The sequence below is a fragment of the Cryptomeria japonica genome, unplaced genomic scaffold, assembly GCF_030272615.1.
Source record: "Cryptomeria japonica unplaced genomic scaffold, Sugi_1.0 HiC_scaffold_213, whole genome shotgun sequence".
Classification (NCBI taxonomy): Eukaryota; Viridiplantae; Streptophyta; class Pinopsida; order Cupressales; family Cupressaceae; genus Cryptomeria; species Cryptomeria japonica.
Genome location: NW_026729035.1, coordinates 70,001 through 80,799, shown reverse-complemented (window position 1 = coordinate 80,799; position 10,799 = coordinate 70,001). Strand labels below are relative to the sequence as shown.

The 10,799-nt window shown below is 63.8% G+C and overlaps 2 non-coding genes across 2 annotated transcripts; both read left to right on the top strand.

Annotated features, from left to right (window-relative positions):
* The first annotated feature begins 384 nt into the window (after positions 1-384).
* On the top strand, positions 385-503 carry LOC131868729 (5S ribosomal RNA). The gene has a single exon (XR_009367175.1). It is a non-coding gene; the product is annotated as a 5S ribosomal RNA (ribosomal RNA).
* Positions 504-8,231: 7,728 nt separating this feature from the next.
* On the top strand, positions 8,232-8,350 carry LOC131868718 (5S ribosomal RNA). Its single transcript, XR_009367164.1, has one exon. It is a non-coding gene; the product is annotated as a 5S ribosomal RNA (ribosomal RNA).
* Positions 8,351-10,799: the final 2,449 nt, after the last annotated feature.

Below are 10,799 nucleotides of genomic sequence, written 5' to 3'. Positions count from 1 at the left end.
CACCAAGTGCGCACCCGGGGCAAACCGAGCGCCTTGGTGCACCGGGGCAAGATCGAGCGTGCACCCGAGGCGCCCCGAACATGCACCAAGGTGCACTCGGCCCACATGTGAGCGCAGGTCGTTGCGCCCGAGGTGGTGTGTGGGCACCGCGTTGCAGACGGGACACTGCACGCACACGACGCCCCCTCCAGGTGCACGCACGTAGGCCGGGCCGGGTGCACACCCGACGCCCTAGCAAGGTGCGCGCACCCGGGCAGGGCTCACACTTGGCGAACGGGGCGCACTTCGCGAGGGAGGGTGTGCACCTCGACGGGGGTGGGTGGCCGGGGTGGATTCGCACGTGGGTCGCGGTTTGCTAAGTACACACTGCGACAAGCTCATAACGGGTGCGATCATACCAGCGTTAGTGCACCGGATCCCATCAGAACTCCGCAGTTAAGCGCGCTTGGGCCGGAGTAGTACTGGGATGGGTGACCTCCCGGGAAGTCCCGGTGTTGCACCCTTTTTTAGTTTTTCGCCGGGCGTCGCAATGCTATTTGAATAAACCTTTTGCCCGTTTGCGTTCTCGTCGGGGCCGGGCCGGGCCGGGGTGCGCTGCCCGCACTACCGCGCGCGCGGGGGCGACACCGAGCGCGCACCCGAGGCGCCCCGAGCACACAGGCCACGGTGCAACCCGGGCGTTGTGCGCGCACCCCGGTGCGCCCGAGGTGCTGCGCGCGCACCCAGGTGAAATCGGTGTGCACCTCGGCCAGTGCGCGCTCGGTCGAGTCGCGCACGTTGGCCAAGGTGCACGGTGATGTTTCTTACTCTAAGGTTCCGCACCAGACGCCCGGGACAGGTGAGCGAAGCTGGGCGGGGCCGGGTGCGCGGCCGGGGCAGGTGCACGCAGCTGGAGAGAGCTTTGGAGCACACTTCGGAGCGCACCAATGATGCGCTCCATTCAAAAGTTTCCTGAAAAGGCAAAAAAAGTTGAGATTATAGAATTTCCCACTTGAGAGATTGTAAAAAAAAAAAATTTAAAATGAAGGAAACGCGGGTGCCAAGGTGTGCGCAGCCCAGCCAAGGTGTGCGCACCAAGGCGCCCACCCTGGCGAAGGTGCACGCAAGGTGCGCACCCGAGGCAAACCGGACAATTAACCCAACTTTCGACTTCGCGCGCACCTTGGAGCGCACTTCGGAGCGCTCCTTGGTGCGCACCAATCTTGGGCACCTCGGAGTGCACCATGGCGCCCACCAAGGTGCGCACCCGGGGCAAACCGAGCTCCGACTTCGTGCGCACCTTGGAGCGCACGAAAGGTGCGCACCATGGCGCCCACCAAGGTGCGCAGCCCAGCCAAGGCGTGCGCATCAAGGTGCGCACCCTGGCGAAGGTGCGCACCCGGGGCAAACCGAGCTCCGACTTCGTGCGCACCTTGGAGCGCACAAAAGGTGCGCAACCCAGCCAAGGTGTGCGCACCCCGGTCAAACCGAGCTCCGAATCGTGCGCACCAGAGGTGCACGCCATCGTGCGCACCTTGGAGCACACTTCGGAGCCCTCCTTGGTGCGCGCCGATGTTGCGCACCTCGGAGCGCACCCGGGGAAAACAATGCAATTAACCCGACTTTCGACTTCGTGGGCACCTCGGAGCGCTCTCGGGTTCGCACCTCGGAGCACACCGAGGTGCCCACCCTGGCGAAGGTGCACGCGAGGTGCGCACCCGGGGCAAACCGGGCTCCGACTTCGTGCACGCCGCACCTTGGAGCACACTTCGGAGCGCTCCTTGGTGCGCACCAGGGCGCGCAACCCAGCCGAGGTGCCCACCCCGGCGAAGGTGCACGCGAGGTGCGCACCCGGGGCAAACCGGGCTCCGACTTCGTGCACGCCATGGTGCCCACCGCGGCGAAGGTGCACGCGAGGTGCGCACCCGGGGCAAACCGGGCTCCGACTTCGTGCACGCCGCACCTTGGAGCACACTTCGGAGCGCTCCTTGGTGCGCACCATGGTGCCCACCAGGGCGCGCAACCCCGCCGAAGGTGCACGCGAGGTGCGCACCCGGGGCAAACCGGGCTCCGACTTCGTGCACGCCGCACCTTGGAGCACACTTCGGAGCGCTCCTTGGTGCGCACCATGGTGCCCACCAGGGCGCGCAACCCCGCCGAAGGTGCACGCGAGGTGCGCACCCGGGGCAAACCGGGCTCCGACTTCGTGCACGCCATGGTGCGCACCGCGGCGAAGGTGCGCACCCGGGGCAAACCGGGCTCCGACTTCGTGCACGCCGCACCTTGGAGCACACTTCGGAGCGCTCCTTGGTGCGCACCAGGGCGCGCAACCCAGCCGAGGTGCCCACCCCGGCGAAGGTGCACGCGAGGTGCGTACCCGGGGCAAACCGGGCTCCGACTTCGTGCACGCCGCACCTTGGAGCACACTTCGGAGCGCTCCTTGGTGCGCACCATGGTGCCCACCAGGCCGCGCAACCCAGCCAAGGTGTGCGCACCAAGGTGCACGCGAGGTGCGCACCCGGGGCAAACCGGGGTCCGACTTCGTGCACGCCGCACCTTGGAGCACACATCGGGGCGCTCCCGGGTTCGCACCGGCGTTGCGCACCGTGGTGGGCACCTCGGAGCACACCAAGGTGGGCAGCGAGGTGCGCACCTTTGATGCGATGCCTTCACTAATTTCCATAAAAGGCAAAAAAAAAACGAGATTTTAAAATTTCCGTTTTGAAAGATAGTGAGAAAAAGGGAATGCTGGTGCCATCTTGAGCCCGCCCTGGTGCGCAGCCCAGCCAAGGTGTGCGCACCAAGGTGCCCACCCTGGCGAAGGTGCGCGCCCGGGCAATTAACCCAACTTCCAACTTCGCGCGCGCCAGGGTGGGAGCGCACCCAACAACCGGGCCTGGGAAGAGCCAATGCGAGAAACCCCACCAAACGCTCTGACAAAAAAAGAGGGGGCGCTCCAGTAACCCCGCTTCGGAGCGCACCCTGGGCAAACCCAGCCAAGGTGCCCACCCCGGCCAAGGTGCAGGCGAGGTGCGCACCCGGGGCAAACCGGGCTCCGACAACGTGCACGCCGCACCTTGGAGCACACTTCGTAGCGCTCCCGGGTGCGCACCTCAGAGCACACCAAGGTGGGCAGCGAGGTGCGCACCTTTGATGCGCTGCCTTCACTAATTTCCAGAAAAGGCAAAAAAAAAAGGAGATTTTAAAATTTCCGTTTTGAAAGATAGTGAAAAAAACGGAACGCGCGTGCCATCTTGAGCCCGCCCTGGTGCGCAGCCCAGGTAAGGTGCCCACCCTGGCAAAGGTGCGCACCCGGGCAATTAACCCTACTTCCGACTTCGTGCGCGCCAGGGTGGCAACCGGGCCTCGGAAGAGCCAATGCGAGAAACCCCACCAAACGCTCCGACAAAAAAAGAGGCGGCGCTCCAATAACCCCGCTTCGGAGCGCAGCCGGGGCAAACCCAGCCAAGGTGCCCACCCCGACGAAGGTGCACGCGAGGTGCGCACCCGGGGCAAACCGGGCTCCGACAACGTGCACGCAGCACCTTGGAGCACACTTCGAAGCACTCCCGGGTGCCCACCGGCGTTGCGCACCGTGGTGGGCAGCGAGGTGCGCACCTTTGATGCGCTGCCTTCACTAATTTCCAGAAAAAGGCAAAAAAAAATGAGATTTTAAAATTTCCGTTTTGAAAGATAGTGAAAAAAAAGGAACGCGGGTGCCATCTTGAGCCCGCCCTGGTGCGCAGCCCAGGCAAGGCATGCGCACCAAGGTGCCCACCCGAGGTGCACACCCGGGGCAAACCGGGCTCCGACTTCGTGCAGGCCGCACCTTGGAGCACACTTCGGAGCGCTCCTTGGTGCGCACCATGGTGCCCACCAGGGCGCGCAACCCAGCCAAGGTCTGCACACCAAGGTGCCCACCCCGGCGAAGGTGCACGCGAGGTGCGCACCCGGGGCAAACCGGGCTCCGACTTCGTGCACGCCATGGTGCCCACCGCGGCGAAGGTGCACGCGAGGTGCGCACCCGGGGCAAACCGGGCTCCGACTTCGTGCACGCCGCACCTTGGAGCACACTTCGGAGCGCTCCTTGGTGCGCACCATGGTGCCCACCAGGGCGCGCAACCCAGCCAAGGTGTGCGCACCAAGGTGCACGCGAGGTGCGCACCCGGGGCAAACCGGGGTCCGACTTCGTGCACGCCGCACCTTGGAGCACACATCGGAGCGCTCCCAGGTTCGCACCAGCGTTGCGCACCTTTGATGCGCTGCCTTCACTAATTTCCAGAAAAGGCAAAAAAAAACGATATTTTAAAATTTCCGTTCTGAAAGATAGTGAAAAAAACGGAACGCGGGTGCCATCTTGAGCCCTTCCTGGTGCGCAGCCCAGGCAAGTTGTGCGCACCAAGGTGCCCACCCTGGCGGAGGTGCGCGCCCGGGGCAAACCGGGCTCCGACTTCGTGCACTGCATGGTGCCCACCAAGGCGCGCAACCCAGCCAAGGTGCCCACCGCAGCGAAGGTGCACGCGAGGTGCACACCCGGGGCAAACCGGGCTCCGACTTCCTGCACGCCGCACCTTGGAGCACACTTCAGAGCGCTCCTTGGTGCGCACCAGGGCGCGCAACCCAGCCGAGGTGCCCACCCCGGCGAAGGTGCACGCGAGGTGCGCACCCGGGGCAAACCGGGCTCCGACTTCGTGCACGCCATGGTGCCCACCGCGGCGAAGGTGCGCACCCGGGGCAAACCGGGCTCCGACTTCGTGCACGCCGCACCTTGGAGCACACTTCGGAGCGCTCCTTGGTGCGCACCATGGTGCCCACCAGGCCGCGCAACCCAGCCAAGGTGTGCGCACCAAGGTGCACGCGAGGTGCGCACCCGGGGCAAACCGGGGTCCGACTTCGTGCACGCCGCACCTTGGAGCACACATCGGGGCGCTCCCGGGTTCGCACCGGCGTTGCGCACCGTGGTGGGCACCTCGGAGCACACCAAGGTGGGCAGCGAGGTGCGCACCTTTGATGCGATGCCTTCACTAATTTCCATAAAAGGCAAAAAAAAAACGAGATTTTAAAATTTCCGTTTTGAAAGATAGTGAGAAAAAGGGAATGCTGGTGCCATCTTGAGCCCGCCCTGGTGCGCAGCCCAGCCAAGGTTTGCGCACCAAGGTGCCCACCCTGGCGAAGGTGCGCGCCCGGGCAATTAACCCAACTTCCAACTTCGCGCGCGCCAGGGTGGGAGCGCACCCAACAACCGGGCCTGGGAAGAGCCAATGCGAGAAACCCCACCAAACTCTCTGACAAAAAAAGAGGGGGCGCTCCAGTAACCCCGCTTCGGAGCGCACCCTGGGCAAACCCAGCCAAGGTGCCCACCCCGGCCAAGGTGCAGGCGAGGTGCGCACCCGGGGCAAACCGGGCTCCGACAACGTGCACGCCGCACCTTGGAGCACACTTCGTAGCGCTCCCGGGTGCGCACCTCAGAGCACACCAAGGTGGGCAGCGAGGTGCGCACCTTTGATGCGCTGCCTTCACTAATTTCCAGAAAAGGCAAAAAAAAAAGGAGATTTTAAAATTTCCGTTTTGAAAGATAGTGAAAAAAACGGAACGCGCGTGCCATCTTGAGCCCGCCCTGGTGCGCAGCCCAGGTAAGGTGCCACCCTGGCAAAGGTGCGCACCCGGGCAATTAACCCTACTTCCGACTTCGTGCGCGCCAGGGTGGCAACCGGGCCTCGGAAGAGCCAATGCGAGAAACCCCACCAAACGCTCCGACAAAAAAAGAGGCGGCGCTCCAATAACCCCGCTTCGGAGCGCAGCCGGGGCAAACCAAGCCAAGGTGCCCACCCCGACGAAGGTGCACGCGAGGTGCGCACCCGGGGCAAACCGGGCTCCGACAACGTGCACGCAACACCTTGGAGCACACTTCGAAGCACTCCCGGGTGCCCACCGGCGTTGCGCACCGTGGTGGGCAGCGAGGTGCGCACCTTTGATGCGCTGCCTTCACTAATTTCCAGAAAAAGGCAAAAAAAAATGAGATTTTAAAATTTCCGTTTTGAAAGATAGTGAAAAAAAAGGAACGCGGGTGCCATCTTGAGCCCGCCCTGGTGCGCAGCCCAGGCAAGGCATGCGCACCAAGGTGCCCACCCGAGGTGCACACCCGGGGCAAACCGGGCTCCGACTTCGTGCAGGCCGCACCTTGGAGCACACTTCGGAGCGCTCCTTGGTGCGCACCATGGTGCCCACCAGGGCGCACCCGGGGCAAACCGGGCTCCGACTTTGTGCACGCCGCACCTTGGAGCACACATCGGAGCGCTCCCAGGTTCGCACCAGCGTTGCGCACCTTTGATGCGCTGCCTTCACTAATTTCCAGAAAAGGCAAAAAAAAACGATATTTTAAAATTTCCGTTCTGAAAGATAGTGAAAAAAACGGAACGCGGGTGCCATCTTGAGCCCTTCCTGGTGCGCAGCCCAGGCAAGTTGTGCGCACCAAGGTGCCCACCCTGGCGGAGGTGCGCGCCCGGGGCAAACCGGGCTCCGACTTCGTGCACTGCATGGTGCCCACCAAGGCGCGCAACCCAGCCAAGGTGCCCACCGCAGCGAAGGTGCACGCGAGGTGCGCACCCGAGGTGCACACCCGGGGCAAACCGGGCTCCGACTTCGTGCACGCCGCACCTTGGAGCACACTTCAGAGCGCTCCTTGGTACGCACCAGGGCGCGCAACCCAGCCAAGGTGCTCACCCCGGCGAAGGTGCACGCGAGGTGCGCACCCGGGGCAAACCGGGCTCGGACTTCGTGCACGCCGCACCTTGGAGCACACATCGGAGCGCTCCCGGGTTCGCACCAGCATTGCGCACCTTTGATGCGCTGCCTTCACTAATTTCCAGAAAAGGCAAAAAAAAGAAAAAAATGAGATTTTAAAATTTCCGTTTTGAAAGATAGTGAAAAAAACGGAACGCGGGTGCCATCTTGAGCCCGCCCTGGTGTGCAGCCCAGGCAAGTTGTGCGCACCAAGGCACCCACCCTGGCCAAGGTGGGTCACGGGGTGGGTCCTAGGGTGGGTAACGGGGTGGGTACTAAGGTGCGTGCCAAGGTGGGTCATAGGGTGGGTGCCAAGGTGGGCACCAGGGTGGGTGTGCACCAACCCTAGCCAGGGTAGGTCACGGGGTGGTTGTCGGGGTGGGCGTCAAGGAGCCAAGATGGGTGGCAAGTAGCCAAGTTGCGTGCCAAGGTGGGTGTCGGGGTGGGTGCCAAGGATCCAAGGTGGGTGCCAAGGAACCAAGGTGGGTGTCTGGGTGGGTGCCGAGGTGGGAGCCAGGGTGGGTCCCAAGGTGAGTGCAAAGGTGGGTGCCAGGGTCAAGGTGAGTGCCAATGTGGGTTCCAAGGTGCCAGGGTCAGGGTGAGTGCCAATGTGGGTTCAAAGGTGCTAAGTTGGGTGCGAGGTTGGGTGCGAGGGTGGGTGGGTGCCAAGGTGTGCTAGGTGGAAGCCCGGGTGGGTCGGCATCCCATGGGTGTCGAGTTGGGTGCCTGATGGGTGCTTCTTGTCAAGTTTTAGTCGCCGGGACTCATTTCGAGCCTTAGAGGTCGTTTCTTGTCCGGTTGCCCTGTCTTCGACCTGGGAACCCAATTTTGGTCCTCGGGTCCCATTTTTTTTTGTCTCGCATCCCACTTTTGGCCTGTGGCCTTTTCGGGGTCGATTCTCGTTTTGGGCATCAGAGCATGTTTCTTCTCCTAAAACCCAATATTTGTTTATTAAGTCTCGGAACACATTTTTGTTCTCGTGGACCCATCATGGGTCTTGGAACGCATTTGTGGTCCTTGGGTCCCATTTTGCATCCCGAAACTTGTGTTTTGGTGCTTGATCCCTATTTTGGGTGCCCACCTTGCACCAAGTGCGCACCCGGGGCAAACCGAGCGCCTTGGTGCACCGGGGCAAGATCGAGCGTGCACCCGAGGCGCCCCGAACATGCACCAAGGTGCACTCGGCCCACATGTGAGCGCAGGTCGTTGCGCCCGAGGTGGTGTGTGGGCACCGCGTTGCAGACGGGACACTGCACGCACACGACGCCCCCTCCAGGTGCACGCACGTAGGCCGGGCCGGGTGCACACCCGACGCCCTAGCAAGGTGCGCGCACCCGGGCAGGGCTCACACTTGGCGAACGGGGCGCACTTCGCGAGGGAGGGTGTGCACCTCGACGGGGGTGGGTGGCCGGGGTGGATTCGCACGTGGGTCGCGGTTTGCTAAGTACACACTGCGACAAGCTCATAACGGGTGCGATCATACCAGCGTTAGTGCACCGGATCCCATCAGAACTCCGCAGTTAAGCGCGCTTGGGCCGGAGTAGTACTGGGATGGGTGACCTCCCGGGAAGTCCCGGTGTTGCACCCTTTTTTAGTTTTTCGCCGGGCGTCGCAATGCTATTTGAATAAACCTTTTGCCCGTTTGCGTTCTCGTCGGGGCCGGGCCGGGCCGGGGTGCGCTGCCCGCACTACCGCGCGCGCGGGGGCGACACCGAGCGCGCACCCGAGGCGCCCCGAGCACACAGGCCACGGTGCAACCCGGGCGTTGTGCGCGCACCCCGGTGCGCCCGAGGTGCTGCGCGCGCACCCAGGTGAAATCGGTGTGCACCTCGGCCAGTGCGCGCTCGGTCGAGTCGCGCACGTTGGCCAAGGTGCACGGTGATGTTTCTTACTCTAAGGTTCCGCACCAGACGCCCGGGACAGGTGAGCGAAGCTGGGCGGGGCCGGGTGCGCGGCCGGGGCAGGTGCACGCAGCTGGAGAGAGCTTTGGAGCACACTTCGGAGCGCACCAATGATGCGCTCCATTCAAAAGTTTCCTGAAAAGGCAAAAAAAGTTGAGATTATAGAATTTCCCACTTGAGAGATTGTAAAAAAAAAAAATTTAAAATGAAGGAAACGCGGGTGCCAAGGTGTGCGCAGCCCAGCCAAGGTGTGCGCACCAAGGCGCCCACCCTGGCGAAGGTGCACGCAAGGTGCGCACCCGAGGCAAACCGGACAATTAACCCAACTTTCGACTTCGCGCGCACCTTGGAGCGCACTTCGGAGCGCTCCTTGGTGCGCACCAATCTTGGGCACCTCGGAGTGCACCATGGCGCCCACCAAGGTGCGCACCCGGGGCAAACCGAGCTCCGACTTCGTGCGCACCTTGGAGCGCACGAAAGGTGCGCACCATGGCGCCCACCAAGGTGCGCAGCCCAGCCAAGGCGTGCGCATCAAGGTGCGCACCCTGGCGAAGGTGCGCACCCGGGGCAAACCGAGCTCCGACTTCGTGCGCACCTTGGAGCGCACAAAAGGTGCGCAACCCAGCCAAGGTGTGCGCACCCCGGTCAAACCGAGCTCCGAATCGTGCGCACCAGAGGTGCACGCCATCGTGCGCACCTTGGAGCACACTTCGGAGCCCTCCTTGGTGCGCGCCGATGTTGCGCACCTCGGAGCGCACCCGGGGAAAACAATGCAATTAACCCGACTTTCGACTTCGTGGGCACCTCGGAGCGCTCTCGGGTTCGCACCTCGGAGCACACCGAGGTGCCCACCCTGGCGAAGGTGCACGCGAGGTGCGCACCCGGGGCAAACCGGGCTCCGACTTCGTGCACGCCGCACCTTGGAGCACACTTCGGAGCGCTCCTTGGTGCGCACCAGGGCGCGCAACCCAGCCGAGGTGCCCACCCCGGCGAAGGTGCACGCGAGGTGCGCACCCGGGGCAAACCGGGCTCCGACTTCGTGCACGCCATGGTGCCCACCGCGGCGAAGGTGCACGCGAGGTGCGCACCCGGGGCAAACCGGGCTCCGACTTCGTGCACGCCGCACCTTGGAGCACACTTCGGAGCGCTCCTTGGTGCGCACCATGGTGCCCACCAGGGCGCGCAACCCCGCCGAAGGTGCACGCGAGGTGCGCACCCGGGGCAAACCGGGCTCCGACTTCGTGCACGCCGCACCTTGGAGCACACTTCGGAGCGCTCCTTGGTGCGCACCATGGTGCCCACCAGGGCGCGCAACCCCGCCGAAGGTGCACGCGAGGTGCGCACCCGGGGCAAACCGGGCTCCGACTTCGTGCACGCCATGGTGCGCACCGCGGCGAAGGTGCGCACCCGGGGCAAACCGGGCTCCGACTTCGTGCACGCCGCACCTTGGAGCACACTTCGGAGCGCTCCTTGGTGCGCACCAGGGCGCGCAACCCAGCCGAGGTGCCCACCCCGGCGAAGGTGCACGCGAGGTGCGTACCCGGGGCAAACCGGGCTCCGACTTCGTGCACGCCGCACCTTGGAGCACACTTCGGAGCGCTCCTTGGTGCGCACCATGGTGCCCACCAGGCCGCGCAACCCAGCCAAGGTGTGCGCACCAAGGTGCACGCGAGGTGCGCACCCGGGGCAAACCGGGGTCCGACTTCGTGCACGCCGCACCTTGGAGCACACATCGGGGCGCTCCCGGGTTCGCACCGGCGTTGCGCACCGTGGTGGGCACCTCGGAGCACACCAAGGTGGGCAGCGAGGTGCGCACCTTTGATGCGATGCCTTCACTAATTTCCATAAAAGGCAAAAAAAAAACGAGATTTTAAAATTTCCGTTTTGAAAGATAGTGAGAAAAAGGGAATGCTGGTGCCATCTTGAGCCCGCCCTGGTGCGCAGCCCAGCCAAGGTGTGCGCACCAAGGTGCCCACCCTGGCGAAGGTGCGCGCCCGGGCAATTAACCCAACTTCCAACTTCGCGCGCGCCAGGGTGGGAGCGCACCCAACAACCGGGCCTGGGAAGAGCCAATGCGAGAAACCCCACCAAACGCTCTGACAAAAAAAGAGGGGGCGCTCCAGTAACCCCGCTTCG